The sequence below is a fragment of the Schistocerca cancellata genome, chromosome 6 (genome assembly GCF_023864275.1).
Source record: "Schistocerca cancellata isolate TAMUIC-IGC-003103 chromosome 6, iqSchCanc2.1, whole genome shotgun sequence".
Lineage (NCBI taxonomy): Eukaryota > Metazoa > Arthropoda > Insecta > Orthoptera > Acrididae > Schistocerca > Schistocerca cancellata.
The window spans coordinates 584,781,477-584,806,777 of record NC_064631.1 but is presented as its reverse complement, the minus strand read 5'-3'; the positions used below and the strand labels follow the sequence as shown (position 1 = coordinate 584,806,777).

Here is a 25,301-nt window from a genome sequence, read left to right as displayed (position 1 = left end):
TCAACGTCTTCAGGACATGAATTAATATTTCTCTCGTGACGACTGATCAAAATTGGTTTCAACATTTACTATTCTCCCTCATAGGTTTGAACGTGTAATATGATGTACTGTAGGCAAATGAGCCTGATTGTTGTTCGCAGCAACGCAGTTCGGCAACGTGGACTTTGCGTGCTCTCCGCTGCTGCGCATGTGCAGTTCTCATCCATTCGCTGCTCCGCCTCCATGTGCGGAAGCGCCGTCTTAGGTGACGTGAGCTATAGTAACGCATTATCCCGGTATTTACGCGCTACTGACCATAGACATTTTTTGAATGACTCTAGAACAGTCACAGCAGAATCGAGTGGCTGGCAGAAACATCCAACAATTGGCATGGTTTTACCTAGACCTGCTATATGTGACCAGACAAATTCACTGCCACACTGAGCTTCGACCTCAATAGAGACAATACTTTTGTCAACTGGAATGAACATTCCCCCTCCTGTGACCTCTAATGTGTCTTTCCGATATACATTCCATGACTCGCTAAGTATCTCAGAGCTTTCCACTTTGGGTTTGAGCCAGCTCTCAGTCTCGAGAATAATCTGACTGTGGTAACTTTCCTGGAGGACAGTAAATTCAGGAACTCTGTTATGGATACTTTGACAACTTAGTGATCAAATTTTGACAGTCAAAATTTCTTTACTCTGAATGCAGTCTGACTTCCCTTGCTGTGTATGGACTGGCGAGTGTTCATCAGAGTACCACAAACTACCATCTAGCCTAAAAAATCCTAATGTGCACTCCACAAGTACTCTGCAACCCGAGTATCTGCTATCTTTGTGTAGTGCACACCTGACTGTCAAAAGGAGTCCTACAAATCCCTATCTGATAACACAGGTCTAGAAATGTGCAGTCAAGACCATCACAGTTTGACAAATTCTTTGGCTGAGAGCCTCCACTCAGCTCCAAACTAAAGGATCCAAATCAGGTCTCGGAACAATGCTGTAAATTGTAAGCTCTGCTTACACTACATGTGTGAGGCCAGCAGCCTTCACCACTTCCTCTAGCTACCTGTATTAACTTGTGTCGTAGGTGCCAATGTGAGCCATAACTTGCATGTGTCTGCACACTCGATAGCAGCAGGCAAGGCCACCTCCACATCTTGGATAAGGCTCCGTGATGGACATACTAAGTGCGCAGTAGCTTTAGTTCCAGCCCTGAACGCTATCAGCCTAAGGGACTCTATAATGCACCTAATGTTGGAGCTCTTGTGAACTGGTAAACACCTCCTCCCATGTGCCCGCTTATACCCTGCTGAAAGAGGTCCACTGTCCACTCACAGGGTGAATGGGCGATGCCAGATAACCAGTCTCCACATTAGCCCTCCACCCTGAGTGACACGAGCTGTGAGGATGGATCCACTATGTCAGGTACACTAGGAAGTGCCTTGGTAGCAGAGCCTGTGGGCAAAACAAGCAACACCTGAGGTGTCCCTAGATCCCTCGAACAGAAAACCAGGTCCAGTAGTTGGAAGAAAGCACAGTTCACACCCATTTATACAAAGGGTAGTAGAAATGATCCACAAACTTATCGCCCAGTATCCTTGACACCCATTTGTTGTAGAATCTTAGAACACAGTCTGAACTCAAACATAATGAGGTATCTCGAATGGAATGACCTGTTCCACGTCACCAGCATGGCATCCGAAAACGTCGATCATGTGAAACCCAACTCGCACTTTTCTCACATGACATACTGGAAGCTTTGGATCAAGGCAGTCAGGTATATGCAGTATTTCTTGATTTCCGAAAAGCATTTGACTCAGTACTCATCTAAGCTTACTGTCAAAAGTGCGATTATATTGAGTATCGAGCGAAATTTGTGACTGAAGCAAGGATTTATTGGTAAAGAGAACGAAGCATGCCATTTTAGATGGAGAGTCATTGTCAGATATAGAAGTAACTATTGGTATGCTCAGGGGAAGAGTGTTTGAACCCTTGCTGTTCATGACCTTATGGGCAAGATTAATAGTAAACTCAAACTTTTTGCAGACGACACAGTTATCTGTAGTGAACTACTGTCTGAAAGTAGCTGCATACATATTCAGTTAGATCTTAATAAGTTTTCATTGTAGTGTAAAGACTGTAAACTTTCTTTAAATGTTCAGAAATGTAAAATTGTGCGCTTCACAAAACGAAAAATGTAGAATCCCATGATTATAATATCAGTGAATGACGACGGAATTAGCCAACTCCTACAGATACATGGGTTAAACACTTTGTAGGGATATGAAATGGAATGATCACGTTCACTCTGTTGTGGGTACAGCAGGTCGTAGACATCAGTCCATTGGTAGAATACTGGGAAAATGCAATCAGTCTACAAAGAAAATTGCTTAGAAATTACTCATGTGATCCATTCTGGAATATTGCTCAAATGTGTGGAACCTGTACCAAATACGATTAACAGAGGATATTGAACTTATGCAGAGAAGAGCACCACGAGTGGTCACACATTTGTTTGACCCATGGGATAGAGTCACAGAGATACCGAAGAAACTGAACCGGCTGACTCTGGAAGACAGATGCACATTATCCCATGGAAGCCTATTTACAAAGGTTCAAGAACAGGATTTAAATGATGATTCTAGGAATATACTAGAACCACCTACTTATTGCTCGTGAGGACAAGATTAGACTAACTACAGCACACCATTCTTCCTGCACTCAAAATGTGAATGGAATGGAAAGAAACCCTAGTACCTAACTGGTACAACGAGAGGTACTCTCTGCCATGCACTTCACTGAGGTTTCCAGAATGTAGATATAGATACACTACCCTCCCTGAAACTTTATTTGTAAAGTCACTTCTTTGAAAAACATTTCTGAACTATTTTCGACTAGCCACTTTCTGTGTACATACACTCCCATTCCTTACACTTATCTGTACATAAGTGAGTTAATTTTTTATGGTTATCTAGATTGCAAATACCTATTTCATTCTCCCTGCAGCCTTGCTCCAGCATAATAAAAATACATGGTGTCTCAGAGGTCAATAACATTTCTACCTCATATAATTTCCTTGACATAAGCTGAACGTTTTGGTACAAAAATTTTGTGGTGGAATAATCTGCAGCAAAATGTTTCTTTTCCCCACCTGTAAGTACAAAACTTACTGATTCCTGTTGTGTGTGGGCCATGGACTTCTTCCGCTTCTTCTCTGCTGCTGCTGAAGTTGCTGCTGCCAATGATGATGACGGCTCTGCTGTTGCTGACTGTCGTGCAGATAGTCAAGGCCCTGTTGATGCAACGGCCGTTTGCAGTGTTGATTCATCTACTAGTGATGACAACACTTTACTAACAATGGTGGAGCTCTGCTGCTGACAGATGCATTGTTGCTAAAAGTTCTGCCTCTGTAGTAGATTCTCTTGCTTGTGACGGTAAGTCCTCCGCTGCTTCAGATGTATGCTGCGTTGCTATTACAGTTGATTCTTTTATTTCTCACCTCTGGCACTGTCCATACCACCAGTAATATATCTTTGTGCAGCGTGGACTTCTCTCTTATAATTTCTATGTGGTCCATGGTTTGTGAAATAAGCCCTCACAATAATTTGTTGCTTCAACAAACGTGGCCTGCTGGTGTCTCCCGCAAATCTTCTTACACGTTCTTTTTCTTGATATTATTTATTGATTCCAACAGATTCTGATCTGTTTCCCAACAGATAGCGTCTGTGAGAGATGCTAGCAATAGCACTTGCTTGCACTGCAACCTCCAACGTATCGCGCGTGTAGGGACCAAGAAGAAAAGATTAAACTCTTTATAGTGCACACATAGGTATTTAAACTGTTATGCTTACCGTGCACCATATACAAATGGAACTGAAAGAAAACACATCTGCCATGCACTCACAGTGGTTAATAGATGTTTGGATATAGATGGAGACGTAATATAAAATCGCATAACAGAATATTTAAGGCTAAGTTTCGCCATTGTAATCGGGAAATGGAAGCACTAATATTCTGTAGAAACCGATGAAACTATTTCCTACAATAATAGAAGAAATTTAGTTCGCTCGGAGAAATATATTTTTTATGTTGGCAATATAGTGTGCCTGAGCACTTGTGAAATGCGCATGCCGCATGGTATGTTCAATGTTGTGCGTGTGAGTCTATAAGAATTCGGTGTTTGTTCCTTGGCTGTGAGAGTGGGGATGAGATTGTGTGTTTGTTTTGTTGTTATTGAAGATGTAAGTCGTACGGATAAACTACAGCGATGTGCATAATCAAATATCACAGAAACGATGTATTTCATCGGTAAAGATTTTACTGCACTGAGAATATATAATATTGGTGTCGACAGACCGGGAATAAGTGTTGCAGTATTCCCAAGTGGGCTGCGGCACTTTTGAGAACGCTCAGATTGGTTGCGCCCTTTACAAATGTGAGTAATAGCGTGAAGTTTCTCGTGACTTGTTCTCTGAAATAGCCCTCCAATTTATAAAATATTGATTAAATAGGTGTGCATAACCTGAGAGTTCTCATATTGTTAATTAGATCTGTACTTCGTAACGGACTGGGTTCCGTTTTTTGTTCGTTATGTAAAAATGAATACTTTCATATGTAGGAAGTTTTGTAGCCTACGGCGTTCAAAGATGTGTTAGTCGTTTAGTGTTTTGAAACGATTTCTGATAGGAGTATCACTCCAGCTCGTGTATGTTCACATGCAGATGCGCTCGCACATTTCAGAAATCAATTTTACAGTCAAAAAAGACCTCGATAGGTTTTCAGAATGATGTCTCATTAGAATTTTGCTTTGCCTTTAAACTGCCATGACATACTATCACTTGACCGTTCAGTACCATTTAGTTAAACATTTTATCCGCAATTTAAGAGTTGTCTGTCCAAATAAAGTAGGCTTTCATTCATAGAAAGTTGGTAGATTGTTACTATTGCCATGCCCTGCGAAACCTGCTTTGTTTTGAGTTGGAGAACGTGGTGATAACCATTTTAGAGATAAGGCATATGAGTGTCTTGATATTATCCACAGTCTACAGTGTTGTTAGTACTTCTGTTAGTAGCTATTCTAAAAATACATGCTATAGAGTAAGTATGAGGAGACAATATGGTAATGTATTTAGATCACAATAAATGAAAAGCACCAGTTTGCTTTTGTTCTACAATATTACTCTTATTTTTAACTGGTTTTCAGCTTACATGACCATCTGCAGAGCTCATGCTAATGCCACTCTGTAACTCTGACATGTGAGTGGGTTTTTATTGATAGATAAGGAAAATAGAAACTAATATATTAATGTTCTGTTGTCCAGTTTAAACTACTTAACAATCATCTTGTTAAGCAATTAAAATTTGTCATCAAAATTGAATCTTGCAATCAAGTCAGATAAAACTGACATTAAATGTTCAGACTGTATACTTCATAAGTTACTCCCTGTCAACAATTAGGAAACAAGTATGCATAAGTACCTACTCTTCTCCCACCTCAGCACACTATTACAGTTGTAAGATACAACAACATAATCCAAAATATCCGGCAGTCTCATTGTAACATCTGTTATGAAGAAACAAGTATGACATCACTATTTTGTATTTCCAGACAGGTGAGACAGCTAGAAGCGTAATTTTTGACTCGTGTTTCTCATCTTCCAGTGGAAGTGACTTATTGAAACATTTGCTTTTTCCACAAACCCCTTACTTTAAGACTCATTTTTTTGTGAATCAATAAAATTCCATATTACCTCATTTTTGCTTCAACCCAAAGTTTCTGCAGTTTCCAAGATTTTCAAGGTTTCCCCATCACTAAAATTCCTGTCTCCTCTGCTGCTGGTGCAATGGTGATTCTGCATATTATGGCCCTTAGTCTCTTTTGGGCATAAGACTAATTGCAGTTGACATACTTTAGGTTGTATCTTCCTTACTGCCAGTGTATGCATAATTCCTGTCATCTCCAGGTATTTATAGTTTTGCACATGTGAAAGGATACACTAGCTGATAGTCAGTAGTTCTCCTAATGATATTGGTATTGATAGCTGCCGAAATGAGAAATGGAACAGTCTAATTGATCCAATTTGAGAAATAAGATGATTTTCTCTACTCATAATTAGTTATCCAGTGTTCATTTTGAACCAGGCTGTCACAAGCTTGGTATATATTTTATTTAACTGGTAATATCCTGTTTTAATGTATTACTGCTCCACCATTTGTTAACATTGGGTACCACTGTTATTGGATTCTTTGTAGTAGTACTCAGTAATACGTGTTGCCTACTATAGCCATCCTATGTCAAGTATGCTGTCAGAGGGGCACAGGGCATGGTAGAAGAAAACCAAACAGCACTCTGACAGGCAATTTCTAAATACCAATATCTCATTGGCTTTTTTTTTGACCTACACAAGGGATACACTAACACTTGACACCATCACATTTTACTTACCTTCCTTAACTGGGGTTTTCAAGGCACTGTTCTAATTTTTATTCATTATTTTTATCCCACTAATCAATTTGAGTTAGAATTGGCACATTGCTCAGTTCACCAGGAGTCCAATAGAACAGCATTTCTCAGGGCTCCATGCTGAGTGTTACACTTGTCCTTGTCACCATGAGTAGGCTTCTGATCTCCATCAGAACACTGGTCGAGCCTGTGCTGTATGTCGACGACTTTTGCATTTGGTACAGCTCTCGGTATGTAGCCTTCACTTACCACCTCAAAGATGCCGCCTGAAGTGCCTCTGTTTGGTTCCCTTCTCCATGACTTCCAGTTTTCTCACACGAAAATGTAAGTCATGCATTTCCGTCTATCACAGTTCAACCTAAACCAGAATATTACTTGGGTACTCATCATTTGGACAGAGTTATGCACTCCCGATTATTGGGACTCCTCTTTGATAAACCACTGACATTGTCATATTTTTCTACTAAAGATTGGCTGAGTGTGACAGCAGTTTTTTTAAACATACTTTTGAAAAATGTCTGAGAAGCACCTTCAGCTTTGAAACTGTTGGACTTAGTACATCATCATGGAGTAAGACTGGTCATTGCTACTTGCTAGATAGTCTGCATGCTGGAGCTGGGATCTTTTGGGTACACTTGGAGGTGCCTTGGTAGCAGAGCCTGTGGGCAAAACAAGCAATTCCTGAGGTATCCCTAGATCCTTCGAACAAAATACTGCTTACCGTAGTTGGAAAAAAAACACAGATCATACCTATTTACATGAAGGGTAGTAAAAGTGATCCACAAACTAATCGTCCAATATCCTTTATGACAGTTTGTTGTAGAATCTTGGAATATATCCTGAGCTCAAACATAATGAGGTATTTCAAATGGAACAACCTCCTTCATGCCAACCAGAATGATTTCTGAAAACATCGATTATGTGAAACTCGCACTTTCCTCACATGGCATACTGGAAGCTTCAGATCGAGGCAGTCAGGTATATACGGTATATCTTAATTTTCCTCAGGTGTGATTACGCCTTGAGACCCTCTACTGGGACCTCCGCCTAACACTCTTAGAATGTGCTACCCATGTGTTCGCACACACTCCTCCTTGGTTTGTATCTAGCCTGTGAATTAGGATTGATCTGTTTCAAGAACCTGAAGTTTGTTGCATCCATGATCTCTGGCCTCTGTTTATCAGGAGTGTCAGGATGCTACCTTCACTCACACTGATGGCTCTAAAATCATAGATAGGCCTAATATATGGTGTGCTTTAACATCTCCCACCAATCAGAGGCAACATTCATTGCTGGCAACATGTAGTCCTTTAACAGCAGAATTGATAGTCTTTAACAGAGCCCAAAATTTTATTACGCAGACCTCTTTCGAAGACATTTTAATTTTTAATGACACAATTAAGTCTCCAGGCTGTTATTAATCAGTTTTTCTCGTAGTCAACCTGGAATATCTGCTACTCATAATAATATTACCTGCTGACTGTTTAGCTACAGAACAGATTATTTACCTAATGTTCACATTGATGATTCCAGGTGCAGGTTTATGAGTACATAAGACCTGTACTCACTCGGAGATGGAAAAACATCAGTTGGGCTTCAAGCCCCTATAATAAACTCCGCACTATCAATAAGACTATAATTGCATGGTACTCCTCCTCCTGTTCCTTCTGGAAGAGATCCACCATCCTATATCACCTCTGCATCAGTCATACCAGATTAACCCATAGTTTTATTAGTGATGGGAAAACTGAATGAAAATAATCACCTTAGTTGGCTGTATTCTTGGATACGGGGATTGTTATTCTTTCTTTCATCCATCCATCCACCCATTCATTCATTTCTTTTGAGTGAAACCAGTTTGTGGGAGCAACCAAATGAAAACAATCAACACATCCTGTTGTAGTTTTACATATTGACTGAACTATTCATTCTTTCTGTTCGAGTTGAATCAGTCTGTAGATTTTTCAGTCAGCCTTACCATGTATTCGCTCTTTCAACTTCAATCACTCTTTAATGTGATTGGATGGATAAAATATCTACTCACGATACATCGGCAACCTTGTGACCTAGTCCAAAATACCATATTTGTTCCTCCTGGAGGCCCACAGCTCTTGTATGGGTATGTGTGTGGCATGCATGGAGCTCTGAGCTATTTCCACCTTTATTCTCTTCAGGGCTGCATTCCCTTCCCTCTATCTGCTCTTCCCTATCCTAGCTCCTGCCCCCCCCCCCCTTTCTACCACAGTGTTTCCCTTGGCGACGGTCTGGCTGTTCCCTTGGTTCAGCTGCTCTCTTTCCCTCTTCTGTCTCATGTTTGCATTCTCCATTTTTTTCAGCATTTCTGGTCCCTCTGGTTTGACCTCCCTTTCTAAATTGTTTCCAAAGTGTGAGCCATTTGGGGAAGAACTCCCTCCCTAGCATTTGGCAAAGAACTCCCTCCCTAGCATCTCCAGCATGGGTTCCTCCCCTGCCCCCCTCCTTCCCCCCGTCCTTCCCCTCTTCCTTCCCCGCTGTAAGCCCCCCCCCCCCCCATCCCCCACAGTAGCCAATCAGTGTGGTGGGGCTGTTATGTACCCATCTGATTGAGCCCCTGACAACACAGGCATCACACTTCTGGCACCTGAGCTGTCGCCGCCTCATGTAAACCTGGGAGTGGTTGGTAATCTTTTGGGGCATCAGAACACCCCACAACTATCACCATGCCAAGCGGCCCTTGCTGCGCCTGGGTAGGAACCACAGGGAGAGCTCCCGATTGGAATGGGCAGGACCAGGCACTCTGCACATAGTGTGCTAAGCTCAATGCTTCTGGCTGCTCTTCTGTGACCATCTCTCTTCAAAAAGGAATGGTTCTTTCTGCTCCTACTCTAGCTTCCTTGGTCTTCTCTCCCAAACCACTCTGTTATTGAACACACAGAAGATAGATTTGGTGGAGTAGACTCACACAGGGCCATGCGATCTGATTCCCTATTGATTAAAACCTACTCTGCCAGTCAGTTGGCCTCTCTTTTTGCATGTGAGTGCTTAGGAGGCATCATGGTGGGCATCACTCCTCACTAGGACATTATCTCCCATAGGGGTCTCCTTCAATCTGATGAGGAGCTAAGGACTAATCTGGCATGGTGTGACATTTATTTCATCTGGTGAGTCCAGAGAAGTCCTAAGGACAATTGTGTTGATACCAGTGCTTTCATTCTGGATTTTGAGGGGGTACTGGCCCAGAAAAAGTCAAGGTTATGGTTTACTGTAGCAGCATGAAGCCCTATATCCCACCTCCCTTGTGCTGTTTGTAGTGTCTCCATTTTGGTCACATCTCTTCACAATGTGATACATATCCTACTTGCTGTGACTGTGGCTACCTTCTCCATTGCACCTTGCTGACCAATTGGGTGAACTGTTCCAGCTCTCACTCTCCTCACTCACCAGATTTCCCCAGTCTGTAAAAAGGAAAGAAAGATTCAGGAATTCGAAAACTTGACCCTCCATCCTACTTTGAGGCATGACAGAATTAGACCATCTCCACCCAGTACCTCTATTGTCAACTTTTGCTTATATTGTGCCCTTTCCTCCTCCTCTTCCCCCTCCTACTCCTCTTTCTTACTCCTCCTTACCTACATCCAGTCCCCCTTTCCGTCTCATGGGCAGGTCCCATTTCCTCCCTCATGGAACTGCTCCTTCTCCTTGACCAGAGAAGATGCCCTCTTCTCTAGCACCCACTGAGGATGAGGCTCGCCCAAGAAGCCTCCCTCCGCAGTGTCTCCAGGACAAGAAGCCTGCTATTTCGAGTTGGACACGGGACCTACACTCTGTGGGTCTCAAGGCTGCTTGTTCTCTCTTGGATTGGGATATTCCTGTGATGTACCCCCTTCCCGACCACACCTCCTTTCATCCACCGAAGGAGGCTTAAGTAACAGGACGAGGTTCCCCCCCCCCCCTCCCAACATTCAGGGGGTATTGCCCCCTCCCTCTCAGTCAGGGTCTGATCTTACATTCATGGCTGTCACTCTGTCCTCACTGGTGACGGACACTGACTTGGCACAATGATCGATTCTGGATGATTTGACATCCATCCTGGCTCTTGTACTACTCTCCACCAATGAAACTGCAGTGGTTGCTATGGTCACCTTCTAGAATTGCAGTCTCTTCTTTCTCTCTACTCTGTAGCTTGTGTCGTATTGCAGGACTCTCATTTCATGGATACTCATTCACCAACTCTTCTGCCGGAATCAGGTTGGCTCTTTGCAAGCCTCCTGTGGTGTCTGTTTGCTAGTCCACACAGACATCACAATATGCGATATTTATTCCCACTCCCCAGACTGGGCAGCCTCCTACACTTCCTGCTCTTCTTGCCCTGCTTCAACAACTCCCTCCATTCTTCCTTCTCCTTGGGCATTTTAATGCCCACTGCCTCCTCAACATAGGAGCTCCAACACACTTTTATTGCAGCGCACATCACTTCCTCAGTCATTGATCTCTCCATTTGTGGCCCTGGATTCCTCTCTTCTGTTCAGTGGGAAGTTCATAACAACTTGTGCGACAGCGATCAAATCAGATTTTCTTAATTTTTATTCAGCATCACACATCTGGACATCTTTCCAGGTGGGTCTTTACCAAGGCGGATTTTCCTTGGCTGCCATCCTAAGCACTCCACCACACAATGGTACTGATGAGTCCGTACAGAGTTTGATAGATGCTGCCGTCCATTTGGCAGCTGCTACAGTGATTCCCTCTTCCTAGGGATCTCCCCCACGGAAGACTGTCTCTTGGAGGAACCCCGAAATTGCTGCAGCTATCGTGTCCTCCAGCGCTTTAAGTGGCATTCATGTCTTGACCACCTCCTGGCCTTCAAAAGGCTTCATCCCTGGGCGTGTTATCTAATTAAATGCCAGAAACAGATTTCTTAGGAACCATATGTCACTGCCATAGGCCCCCCTGCGGGTTCGGGGGTTAGAATAGGCCCGCGGTATTCCTGCCTGTCGTAAGAGGCGACTAAAAGGAGTCTCACATGTTTTGGCCTTATGTGATGGTCCCCTCTCGGGTTTGACCTCCATCTTTCTAAATTATTCCGAAGAGCGAGCCAATTGGGGACGGGCGCCTTACATGGTGCACTGTATCCGTCGTGCAATTAGACCTTTAGCCGGCTTTCACGTCGTTGCAATGGTGTCCCGCTCGTTTTCGATCTTTAGGGCGGGGATACGTCCCTGGGTGCGATTACCACGCTGCCCTCTGCAGTGTTTCTTTTAACTGCGACAACAACCTTGGACAGTTTTGCACCTAAGATCCAGCACGGTAGCCAGTCCGTTGTGGTGGGGCCGCCATGTACCCTCTTGGTTGTAGCCCCCTGACAACACAGGGATCGCTCTACTGATGCCTGTGCCGTTAACTCCCCATGTATGCCAAGGAGTAGATGCCTATCCTCCTGGGGTATCAGGACTCCCGGCAACGGCCATCCTGCCAGGTGGCCTTTGCTGTGGCTGGGTGGCGCCCGTGGGGAGGGCCCTTGGTCGGAGTAGGTGGCATCAGGGCGGATGACCCGCAATGAAGCGTGGTACATCATCTCTCGCTGGCGGCCAGCCGCCAGCAGTCTCTAAGCGTTCTCGGGCTCAATTTAATGCTCAGAAGTACGATCCGAAAACGTTCCCCTCCCTGGCCACGCCGTGGGAAGAGCGTAAGTCCCAGGATGGAGGTAACAGTTATTCGCCCCGATTCTTAGTTTGCACGAGAGCTGATGGGGAGTCTTTTCTCTCCACAAAGCCTCAGTTCTTCGTCGAGCATTTAGAGGACAAGTTTGGGGAGGTGGAGGGCTTGTCTAAATTGCGCTCTGGCTCAGTACTGATACAAACGGCATCCTCCGCCCAGGTTACTTGCTTGTGACAAGTTGGGGGATGTTAATGTTACTATTACTCCACATAAGAGTTTAAATATGGTCCAGGGTGTTATTTTCCATAGGGACCTCCTTTTGCAGTCTGATGACGAGCTGCGCGCCAACTTAGAACGTAGAGGTTTTCATTTCGTCCGGCGCGTTCATCGGGGTCCGAGGGACAATCAGGTTGCTACCGGTGCCTTCATCTTGGCCTTCGAGGGTGATACGTTACCGGAAAAGGTCAAGGTGATGGTCTACCGATGTGATGTCAAGCCCTATATCCCTCCCCCGATGCGGTGCTTCAAGTGCTGGAAGTTCGGCCATATGTCTTCCCGCTGCACTTCCAGCCTCACATGTCGAGATTGCGGACGCCCATCTCATCCCGATACTCCATGTGCCCCGCCTCCCATCTGCGTCAACTGCGGGGAGCACCATTCACCTTGCTCGCCAGACTGCAGAATATTCCAGAAAGAGCGCAAAATCATGGAATATAAGACCCTGGACCGATTGACTTATCCTGAGGCCAAACGGAAATACGACCGATTACATCCCGTGCGCATGACAACTTCCTACGCCGCTGCTACAACACCTGTGCTAGCCCCATCAGTTTCGCGCCTTCCGGCCGGATCGACGAGTGGTACAACTCCTCCTGCCCCCTTGCCAGTGGGGGGCTCTACCCACCGGGTTGCTCCTGTGCCACCTACCTCAGGAGCAACACCATCCCCCCCATCGGGGACGTCGGTCCCCGCTTCTAAGCCGGAGAAGTGTCCAACTTCTTCGGCTTCTCACGCTCGCAAGGGGTCCCTTGGGTCCCTCCCTTCCCAGGTTTCCACCGGCGGGAAGGCTGACGATAGACAGTGGCGTAAGTGCCCACAATCTGCAGGTCGAAGGGCTTCCCGATCCTCCTCAGTCCCAGAGACTGAATCGGTGAAGCCCTCCCAGCCAGTTAAACCCAAGGAGCAGCGTGAGAAATCAAAGAAGAGCAGCTCTAAGCCCAAGGAACGCGCGGTGGTAGCCACCCCATCGCTACCTTCTAGCTTTGCGTCTGAGGACGAGGTGGAGATTCTGGCGTCCGCTGAGGACCTCGATCTCGCCGGTCCCTCAGACGCCGTGAATAGCAATAGCACTAGCACAGGTGCTCAATCGGAGGCAGCAGGTGACTCAGCAGCGTAATCTGCCGTCCCAGTCCCGGCACGCCTTTCTCAGCCATGGACAAAACCATCCTCCAGTGGAACTGCAGCGGTTTCTTCCACCATCTAGCTGAGCTCCGCCAACTTACCAGCCTTCACCCTTTCCTCTGCATTGCTCTGCAGGAAACTTGGTTTCCAGCAATGCGCACCCCCGCCCTCCGTGGCTATCGGGGTTATTATAAGAACCGAGCAGCTTATGAAAGGGTGTCTGGTGGCGTCTGCATCTATGTCCTTAACTCTCTTCACAGCGAGTCTGTCCCTCTACAAACAGCTTTAGAGGCTGTCGCTGTTAGGGTGTGGACGCCGCAGGCTCTTACCGTCTGCAGTCTTTACCTTCCACCGGAGGGTGATGTCGCGCAGCATGTCCTGGCTGCGCTGATAGCCCAATTGCCGCCACCTTTCTTATTACTGGGCGACTTTAACGCCCATAACCCTCTGTGGGGTGGGTCAGTGGCAACAGGTCGAGGCGCCACCGTTGAGCATTTATTGACGCAGCTCGATCTCTCGATTTTGAATGATGGTGCCTCCACACACTTCAGTGTGGCGCATGGCACCTACTCCGCCATTGACCTTTCAATCTGTAGCCCTAGCCTCTTACCATCTGTCCACTGGAGTGTGCATGACGACCTGTGTGGTAGTGACCACTTTCCGATTTTTCTGTCACTACCACAGCGTCACTCTTCTGGGCGCCCTAGCAGATGGGCTATGAATAAGGCTGACTGGGACTTGTTCTCCTCCACTGCCGCTATTGAGCCTCTCTCAACTGATGCCATTGATGCGGTGGTTACATCGGTCACCGCCGGCATCGTCACTGCCGCCGAGTCTGCCATTCCCCGTTCTTCTGGGTCCCCTCGGCGGAGGGCTGTGCCTTGGTGGTCGCCTGAGATCGCTGAAGCGATTAAAGATCGCCGGCGGGCGCTCCAGCGTCACAAGCGACATCCCTCCATGGACCACCTTATCGCCTTCAAACGGCTGCGTGCGCGGGCCCGCCTCCTTATCCGCCAAGGCAAGAAGGAGTGCTGGGAGCGGTATGTGTCCACCATTGGACTCCATGTCACTCCATCGCAGGTCTGGGCCAAGATTCGACGGGTCTTCGGCTATCGGACCCCTGCCAGCGTCCCTGCGCTCTCACTGAATGGAGCAGTTTGTACTGACTCCGACGTCATTGCCAACCGCTTAGCAGAGCATTTTGCTATGAGTTCCGCTTCTGCGAATTACCCCCAGGCCTTCCGCTCCATTAAAGAGCGGATGGAACGTCGGAGCCTTTCTTTTCGCACCAACGCTTCTGAACCCTACAACGCTCCATTCAGTGAGTGGGAATTTCAGAGTGCCCTTGCCGCTTGCCCTGATACCGCTCCCGGGCCAGATCGCATCCACTGTCAGATGCTGAAACACCTTTCAGTGGACTGCAAGCGACGCCTCCTCGACCTTTACAACTGTCTCTGGGTCGAGGGTGAGTTTCCGTCGCAATGGAGGGAAAATATTGTCATCCCCATTTTGAAACCTGGAAAGAACCCTCTGGAGGTGGACAGCTACCGTCCCATTAGTCTCACCAACGTTCTTTGCAAGTTGCTTGAACGGATGGTGAGCCGGCGCTTAAATTGGGTGCTGGAGTCTTGGGGCCTTCTGGCTCCGTTTCAGGGTGGGTTCCGTAAAGGCCGCTCCGCCACCGACAATCTGGTGAGCCTTGAGTCGGCCATCCGTACAGCCTGTGCCCGCCGTCAGCACCTGGTCGCTGTCTTTTTCGACATGCGGAAGGCGTATGATACGACATGGCGTCATCACATCCTTTCTACGCTTCATGGATGGGGTCTTCGGGGCCCTCTGCCGATCTTTATCAGAAATTTTCTGTCGTATCGTACCTTCCGCGTGCAAGTCGCGGCCTCGTATAGTTCCTCCCTCGTCCAGGAGAACGGGGTACCCCAGGGCTCTGTCCTCAGTGTCTGCCTGTTTTTAATTGCAATAAACGGTCTCGCTGCGGCAGTAGGAAATTCTGTCTCCGCTTCCCTGTATGCTGACGACTTCTGTCTTTACTATAGTTCTATTAGCATTGCAGCAGCTGAACGTCAGCTACAGGGCGCAATCCGCAAGGCGCAGTCTTGGGCTGTAGCGCGTGGTTTTCAGTTTTCGGCTGCCAAGACCCGCGTTATGCATTTCTGCCGGCGCCGAACGGTCCATCCTGAGCCGCGGCTTTATCTTGCCGACGAACTTCTTGCTGTGGTGGAGACCCACAAGTTTTTGGGTGTCCTTTTTGATGCCCGGTTGACTTGGCTGCCTCATATCCGGCAGCTTAAACAAGCATGTTGGCGGCATCTCAACGCCCTGCGTTGTTTGAGCCACACCCGCTGGGGCGCCGACCGCTCTACCCTGTTGCGGCTCTACCAGGCGTTAATCCAGTCTCGCCTGGATTATGGGTGCCTAGCTTATGGCTCAGCATCCCCATCTGCGTTGCGGGTGCTGGACCCAATTCTCCACAGCGGGATACGCCTTGCCACTGGTGCTTTCCGCACCAGCCCTGTGGACAGCGTCCTAGTGGAGGCAGGTGTACCTCCACTGCGGTTCCGACGCCAACGTTTGCTGGCCGCTTATGCTGCCCATGTTTCTAGCTTGCCCGGGCATCCAAATTATCGTGTCCTGTTCCCGCAGTCAGTCGTCCATCTGCCAGACCGTCAGCCCCGGTCGGGTTGTACGATCGCCGTACGCATCAAGGAGCTTCTCTGCGGGCTTGGGTTTTTCCCAGTTCCACCTCCTTTCCGGGTGCCTCTGCGTACACCCCCGTGGTGTGTTCCTCGCCCTTGCCTTCGGCTCGACTTGGCACAGGGCTCGAAGGACTCGGTCCCTCCAGAGGCCTTCCGCCGCCGCTTTTATTCCATCCTGGCCACGTATCAGGGCTCTGGAATTGTTTACACCGACAGTTCGATGGTTGCTGGTCGTGTCGGGTATGCGCTAACTCTAGGGGACCATTCCGAACAACGGTCCTTGGCGGCTGGCTGCAGCGCTTACACTGCTGAGCTAGTCGCCCTCTTTCGTGCCCTAGAGTATATCCGCTCCTGCTCAGGTGAGTCCTTCGTTATCTGTAGCGATTCCCTGAGCGGTTTACGAGCTCTCGACCAGTGTTTTCCTCGTTCTCGTCTGGTGATGGCTATCCATGAGTCCCTGCATACTCTTGCGCGTTGCGGCCGCTCTGTGGTCTTTGTGTGGACCCCCGGTCATGTCGGTATCCCGGGCAATGAACATGTTGACCGCCTGGCGAAAGAGGCCACGAGTAAACGGTCTCTGGATGTTGGCCTCCCAGAGACTGATTTGCGGGCAGTCCTCCGCCGAAAAGTTTTTGCGCTTTGGGACGCTGAATGGCGCAATCGGATCATGCCCAATAAACTCCGTGCCATCAAGGAGACGACGACTGTGTGGCGGTCATCCCTGCGAGCCAACCGCAGGGACTCTGTCGTCCTTTGTCGGCTCCGCATTGGCCACTCCCACCTGACACACAGTTATTTACTGCGCCGGGAGGACCCTCCTGTATGTCGCTGCGGGGCGGCTTTGACAGTGGCCCACATTTTGTTGGCCTGCCCCCTTTTAGCTGTGGTCAGGCAGACATTTGCGCTGCCTGATACGCTCCCTGCCCTCTTATGTGATGACCCTGGTATGGCTGACTTAGTTTTCCGTTTTATTCGGGCAGGGGGTTTTTATTATTTACTCTGAGTGTTTGTTCTGTTCTTTTGTGTTGATTCTGGCCATTGGCCTACGATTTTACGCTGAGTTTTTAATGTGTTCTCGGTGGTTGGCTTTTCCTTTTTATCTCTATGGTCGGCCAACCACTGTCACACTCTGTGTGATTTTAATTTGTTTCGTCTGATCTCTGTAGGAGTATTTCTTGTCCTGTGTCGTCTGACGTCTTTCCTGTTGTTCGTTTTTTATTCTCTTTGGGTGGTTTTACTTTTTTTGGAAAAAGGGACCGATGACCGTCGCAGTCTGGTCCCTTTAATCCCCCCCAAACCAACCAACCAATCACTGCCATAGGACTGCATACTCCCTTCTTGAAGATGTGGGCAAAGATGGAGCACATTTTTGGCCACCGTACTCCTACAGGTGTCCCATGAATTTCTCTGAATGATGTTATCCTTACCGGCCCGGACTTAAATGAGTGTTTTGCTCAGCATTTTGCCTGGGCATTGGTGTCTGTCCACTATCTACCCGTGTTCCGTCTTCTTAGAGATTCTGGAATGACCCTTTTATCTTTCCCTGCCACCTGGAGTCTTATAACACCCCACTTAGCAAGTGGGAATTCACCGGTGCCCTTACCCTTTGCCCTGACGTGGCTCCTGGGCCAGACTAGGTGCATATCCAAATGCTTTAATACTTATTGGTGCGGCTAGCCTACGAAATAGACTTGTCCTTTCCAACTGTCTCCGCAGTGAAAGGGAATTACTTTCCCATTGGTGAGATAGTGTTATTCCAGTTTTAAAATTGGATGAACTACCTCTTCAGGTGGACAGTTATCACCTGATCTTTTTAGCGAATGCCCTCTGTAAGTTACTTGAACGTATGGTGCATCGGAGGCTGTATTGGTCCCTTGAATCCTGGGACATTTTGGCTTCAATGCAAGGTTCTTTTCGCTGAGGGCACTATACTGCAGATAATTTAATCTACTAGAGTCTGCTACTAGAACAGCTTTTGCCTGTCGCTAACACCTTGTTGCAGTCTTCTTTGATTTGCATAAACCTTATGATACTATGTGGTGCCACCACATCGTGCCACATCACATGAGTGGGGGCAGTTTGGCCCTTTCCTTATTTTTATCCAGAACTTTCTTTCATATCACACTATCCAGGTATAAGTTGGTGTCTCCCGTGTAGCACCTCCCATATGTAGGAGGATGGAGTACTGCAGGGCTCTCTTTTGAATGTCCCTTTCTTGTTAGTGCCTATTAGTGGTCTGGTAGTGACTGTGAGACCTACAGCATACCCTTTCGTATGCTGATGAAGTCTGCATTTATTTCTGTTTATCTGCAATGGGCATTGCTGAATGCAGACTGCAGGGAGCACTACAGAGTGCAGTCTGGGCTCTCACTCTTGGCTTCCAATTTTCAGATACCAAGACCTGCATTATGCATTTATGTTGTTGCTGTATTGTATATCCCCATCTGGATCTGTACCTTGATGGCCAGCTCCTCAATGTGGTGGACTCTCGTCAATTTTTGCAACTGGTCTTTGATGCTTAGCTGATGTGGTTCCCCCATCTTCATCAACTAAAGCAGGCATGTTGGTAGCATGTCAATGATCCCTGATACCTCAGCAGTACCAACTAGGTCAGAGACCTCTCCACTCAGCAATGGCTCTACAAAGCATTGGTCTAATCCAGTCTAAATTATGGGAGTCTCGCGTATGGCTCAGTGGCACCTTCGACATTACAGATGCTGGACCCTATATACATCACTGTGGGGTATGGCTGGCAACAGGCACATTTCGAACTAGAGCTGTAATCAGCCTCCCAGTGGAGGCAGGGGTCGAACCGTTGCACATTCTGTGCCAACAACAGTTGATCGCTTATGCATTAATCATCTGCTGCTCCCAATGGCACCCAAAATACTGTCTCATCTTTCCAGCTACAGAGATGCACCTCTCACAATGGTGACCCAGGTGTGGTGTTATGATCGCCATCTGCAACTGGTCCTTTTCTTCAGAACTTCAGCTTCCCGCTCTACCACCTCTTCTTTGGGCCTACTCACGTACACCTCCGTGGTGCATCCCTCGTCCACAGCACTGTCTAGAGTTTAGACCAATATTCAAGAAAGGTAGTAGAAGTAATCCACTGATTTACAGGCCCAAATCGTTAACGTCGATATGCAGCAGGATTTTAGAACATATATTGTGTTCGAACATTATGAATTACCTCGAAGAAAACGGTCTATTGACACACAGTCAACATGGGTTTAGAAAACATGGTTCCTGTGAAACACAACTAGCTCTTTATTCACATGAAGTGTTGAGTGCTATTGACAAGGGATTTCAGATAGATTCCATATTTCTGGATTTCCAGAAGGCTTTTTACATTGTACCACAGAAGCGGCTTGTAGTGAAATTGTGTGATTATGGAATATTGTCTCAGTTATGTGACTGGATTTGAGATTTCCTGTCAGAGAGGGCACAATTCATAGTAATTGATAGAAAGACATAGACTAAAACAGATGTGATTTCTGGCATTCCCCAAGGTAGTGTTGTAGGCCCTTTGCTGTTCCTTGTCTATAGAAATGATTTGGGAGCCGTCTTCAGTTGTTTGCAGATGATGCTGTCATTTATAGACTAATAAAGTCATCAGAAGATCAAAACAAACTGCAAAACAATTTAGAAGAAATATTGGAATGGTGCGAAAAGTGGCAGTTGACCCTAAATAACGAAAAGTGTAAGGTCATCCACACGAGTGCTAAAAGGAACTCTTTAAACTTCGGTTACACGATAAATCAGTCTAATCTAAAAGCCGTTAATTCAACTAAATACCTAGGTATTAAAATTACGAACAACTTAAACTGGAAGGAACACACAGAAAATGTTGTGGGGAATGCTAGCTGAAGACTGCGTTTTATTGGCAGGACACTTAGAAAATGTAACAGACCTACTAGGGAGACTGCCTACACTACACTTGTCTGTCCTCTTTTGGAATACTGCTGCGTGGTGTGGGATCATTACCAGATAGAGCTGACGGAGTACATCGTAAAAGTTCAAAGAAAGGCAGCATGTTTTGTATTGCGAAATATAGGAGAGAGTGTCACAGAAGTGATACAGGATTTGGGCTGGAAATCATTAAAGGAAAGGTGTTTTTCATTGCGACAGAATCTTGTCACGAAATTCCAATCACCAACTTTCTCTTCCGAATGCGAAAATATTTTGGTGACACCGACCTACATAGGGAGGAACGATCACCATGATAAAATAAGGGAAATCAGAACTCGTACGGAAAGATACAGGTGTTCATTCTTTCCGCACGCTGTACAAGATTGGAATAATAGAGAATTATGAAGGTGGTTCGATGAACCCTCTGCCAGGCGCTTGAATGTGATTTGCAGAGTATCCATGTAGATGTAGATGTAGACCTATTACAAGATCCAAAAGACTTGGCTCCGCCTGTGGCCCTCCGCTGCCATTTCTCCATTCTTGGTGTGTTTCGGCATTGGGAAGTAGTCTGTAATGATGTGTTGATGGTTGTCGGTCACATTGGCTTTGCTTGCGTCCATGTGGGATGTAATGAATTCCATTCCATGCTGGATGGCTGCAGTGTTTTCACTGCGGACTTGATAGCTAGCTTTCATGCTCTTGAACATATCCGTACATACAGTGGTGAGCCCTTCCTTATCTGTAGCACCTCCTTGAGCAGTTTACAAGCTCTTGACCAGTGTTACTTTTGCAATCCCTTGGTCCTGACTGTCAAGGATTCCCATTTTGCTCTTGAACAGTTTAGATGCTCAGTGGTCTTTGCCTGGACCTCGGGTCAAATTGAGATCCTGGGAAATGAATTCTGACAGATTGACCAAAATTACTACAAGCAATCCACCTCTTGAGATAGATATTCTGGCACTAGACCTTCAATTGGTATTGTGTGTCAGTTTCAAAGGATTTGTAATACAGAATGGCATAGTCTGACTTTGTCAAACAAACTAAGGATGATAAAGGAGATCAAAAGTTTGTGGAGGCCCACCATGCAGGCCTCTTGCAAGGACTCCATCATCCTTTACCAGCTCTGCATCGGCCTTACTTGGCTGACTCGTGATCATCTCCTACATCGTGACGATCCACCCCATTGTTATTGTGCGCCCATTTGATGGTGGACTCTTAATCTCCCTGACTTGTTACTGATGATGTTAGCATACAATGCCTCATAGGCTGTCCTGGTTTTAAGGTTTATTTAAGGTGGTTTTTATCACTCTCTCCAAAGGAGGGCAACTTAGCCTTTTTGATCCATTTAGGGGTTGGCGGTACGCCCTGTTGCTTCCTCTGCCGCGATTGGGCAGTGGCCAGCTGGGCTTGGAGATCTGCTCCAACCCTCATTGTACCCATTCTTTTGCTCTTCTTCACCCTTCTTGTGTGTTTGATCCTATTTGGTGTTCTACCTGTATTTTATTGTGCTTCTCTCAACCTGCTCATGTTGCTAGTAATTTCTGTGTATTGTTGGGCGAGGAGCCTCTGATAAGTGGTGGGGGCAGAAGGAGCATGTCCCTCATTGCAGTGTATGCCTTCAAGGACCTCCACCAGCTGCTGCTCCTTGCATAGTGCGCCCCATCTGCCTTTCTTCCTCGCCCCTCTTTCTCCTTCCTTGTTCCTTTATCTAGGCATTACTGACCTTTGATAGACTTTGGGGTTTTCTTTCCTTGGGTTTCACACACTACTCTCTTCTTTGGTGCACATTTTTGTTGCCTTGCCTGTTACAGTTAGGAGGGATTGATGACCTCATAGTTTGGTCCCTTTAATACTTAAACCAATGAACCAACCATTATATTTATGTTCTCCTGCCACCCCTTGGTGAGTGATGCTTTATCTATCCATTTTCCAATTACATTATATTTTCAAAAATTGATCGTTTTCTTTGATATAAACAACTTTTTAGTGTTTTAGTTGGCTGAGCTATACATTCATTCTTCTGAGTGAAACCAGTCTGTAATATTTTGCTTAGTTGAACTGAGGCATTGGTATACAACTGGAGCACCCATATCTCCAGAGGATTAATTTAATTATGTACTGAACCTAGACTAAATTTTCTTTTCATCATTTAAAACTTACTCATATATTGCTGTGGATTAAGTTGTTTCAGATGCAATTAACATGTAACTAATTAAACTGGTGTATTATTCGGGATAGAAAGTTGAGCATAAAGGTGACGGAGAAAGGAACATTGCAAAATTTTAAGCACTGTTTGAATTCTGTTTTACTGAGAAGGTCTGATGATGTCCATCAATTAAAAATCATTTTAATCTAGCCCCTAAACACTAATTGAGACATTTATTTGTACAGAAAATGATTTATTGAGGAGAAATTATGTTACTTGCTATTTGCATAAACAATAAACATAATAAAGAGATAAATTGTGTGCACACAAATCTGGTTACATTTTACAGCCTTTAAAAAGTAGCAGGTATATAATTGCATGGGCATGAAGAAATAGTATTCACATTCCTATATAGATACTTCAGTTTCACAGTTAAGCCTGTCTCTGGCCATCACTGTAAACTGTCTGATACAATGGTTGCAGCCTTCAGGACTGATTGGCGCCACATGTTACATCACCTGTGCTGCCATCCAGGGCAGCAGGAGCAGCGGGTGCTTCCTGCCTCTTGTGTTTGCTTGCTTCCTGGTTGACAAGAAGCCAGCAAAGCTGTCTCGCAAAGTCAGTTGAAGCAACTCAGCAAATTTATTTGCTAATCAAAATTGTCGTGTTCTGCATTTATATCTGTCATTCAGTAGACAAGTTTTCCAGACAGCCGGAAATTTGGAAGTTAGCTAGGGTATTGGCAAGCCAGGGCCCCATTCATGTCGTATCAGCCCACGTTTGCAGAGGCCAAAGCACAGAATAGGGCAAAGAATAATCCGTGAGTAGAACCAAACGGACATAGCACTTTAGCTCATGTTAGTATGACAAAGAAAACAAACACAAAAACCAAAACGCAAACACAAGTTAGTTGAAAATGAGACAACTAATGAAGAAACACTAATACAACAGCCAACTGGAAAGATACAGAAATATCTAACAGTTATAGATACTAACCAAAATGGAGAGCAACACCCATATGTTACAGACACCATTCAAGAGGACAATCAACACACATTTAACATAGTTATTCAAGCTAATGAAGAACAGGGCTACACTATCCAAATGAAACTGAAGGAAAAAAGCCATTTAACAGACATAGAGTCTTACAACGAAGACACAATTACAAAATATTATACTGATCGCGAGTATGCAGTTTGCGTTTCAAATCTAGAAAAAGGTGAAACAACAAAGACATTGTACACTAAATTAAAACAAGTAAATCTGGCACAAGAAATAAAGGACATAAAATTCAGTCGAAATGGTAGTGTAATTCTCATAAGTAAAAACCCAAATATTGAGGAACTAATTGTCAAAAAACTAAAGGCAAATTGCTGACCAGAAATGAAAGTTGAAGCAATGAGACCTTATTACAATCATAGACAACAGCAGCAAAGAAATTTCAGGAATTTTGTTCAAAGTTTGAGTGTAGTCATAACAAAGGTTGATTTTGATGTTGCAATTAATGACGTTGAAGTAGTTCTCAAGAAACTAGACTTCAATTTTGTCAGGGTAGTTAGAATAAAATCCAAAGAAACAGAAAAGGAAATTCAAAAATGTGATTAAGCATGATCAACATAAAGTAGATTATCTTCTAAAAAATCATTTGAAGATTTTTTGCAAGGCACATACATTAGAAACTTCAAAGCTTCTTCCTCCACAACCAGTACAATGTGTAAAATGTTATAGCTTCGAACATTCTACTAACAACTGCACAAAGCCACCAAAATGCGGTAAATGTGCAGTTCAACATTTTACAAGTAGCTGCACATCTAAAAACATAAAACCAAAATGTCAGACATGTGGAGAAGACCACCTAGCAACCAATGTTAGATGTCCCAAGACACCAAAAGAGGCCGCATCGATTGACACAACTGTCAAAGTACACTGCATCAATACACCAGTTACAAAGGAAGCTGACATTGACGAAAAATATTTTCAAGTAGATGATCTGGTTAGAGCAGTTACTACAGCTCTGATCCGTATACTACCTGATAGGAAGAATAAAATAGAAACAGTCATTGGAGATGTAGCAAAGAAATTCTTCAGTAGGCAAATTGCTATCACAGAGAGCGTAAACTCCATGCATATCCAAATAAACAATCTTCAGGACTGTAAAATACAAGAACCACTACAGTTGGCACCAAAGCAATGGCCACCATTGAAAAAGAATAGTCCACAGACAAAAGTACAAGTAGAAAAGAAACATCTTCTCCAAAAGTTGACAGTACTTAACAAATATCTTAAAGAATAGAAACCAGCTCTAATTTTGCAGATAGCATATAAAAATGGATCCTCGAGAAAATAATGTAATTGCAAGAGAAACCAATATTGCCTTTGTCAATGCAAATGGTATACGAACGAAAATTAATTTAATAGAACATCTAATAGTCAGAAAACATCAATGTGATTGGTATTGCAGAGACAAAGGCATCTGAGTATCCAATAAGATCCAGGATTTTATATGCCGTAGATATGATACTAATACCAGTGGAAGGAATGTTAGTGGAGGCATAGCAGTATTACATAGCAAAAACTTTCCAGCAGTTAGGATTGATTTGCCAGAAAATTTGCAAAATTTACAAGCTGTGATATTAAAAACACCAACAAGAACTAAGAAATTTACTATTTAACAACAATATATATCTCTCTCCAAAGGACAGATTACCAATAGAATTTTTTGAATATATGACAAGTCTGGGCCCTTTCATTATTATGGGTGATCTAAATGCAAGATCTAATGCTTTTGGAGATTCCGGAATGAATACAAATGGCAGAATACTAGAGTCTATCCTTACAAAATTTAATATTCAACAAGTTGACAACGAAGAGCCTACTTTTATAAACCACAGAGGTACATCAATACCTGATCATACTTTATACAGTAACAATATACATCGACATTTTACTGCTCACTAGATAGGCAAAAGTATTGCTAGTGATCATCTACCACCGTTAGTAAGAACTACAATATACCATTCTATCAAAAGCCAACAAAGTACAAAAGT

At 45.1% G+C, this 25,301-nt stretch overlaps 1 protein-coding gene across 4 annotated transcripts in view; it reads left to right on the top strand.

Moving 5' to 3' along the window:
• Positions 1–4,103: 4,103 nt before the first annotated feature.
• Positions 4,104–25,301, top strand: part of LOC126190630 (uncharacterized) — a 51,811-nt gene continuing 30,613 nt past the window's right edge. The window contains exon 1 of one of the 4 annotated variants that reach the window (XM_049931045.1): positions 4,104–4,419. The gene's annotated coding sequence lies outside the window, so the exon portion shown is untranslated. Of the gene's footprint in view, positions 4,420–22,853; positions 22,873–25,301 lie in introns of those variants that run through there. The other 3 variants (XR_007538263.1, XM_049931046.1, XM_049931047.1) reach the window with 3 other exon arrangements.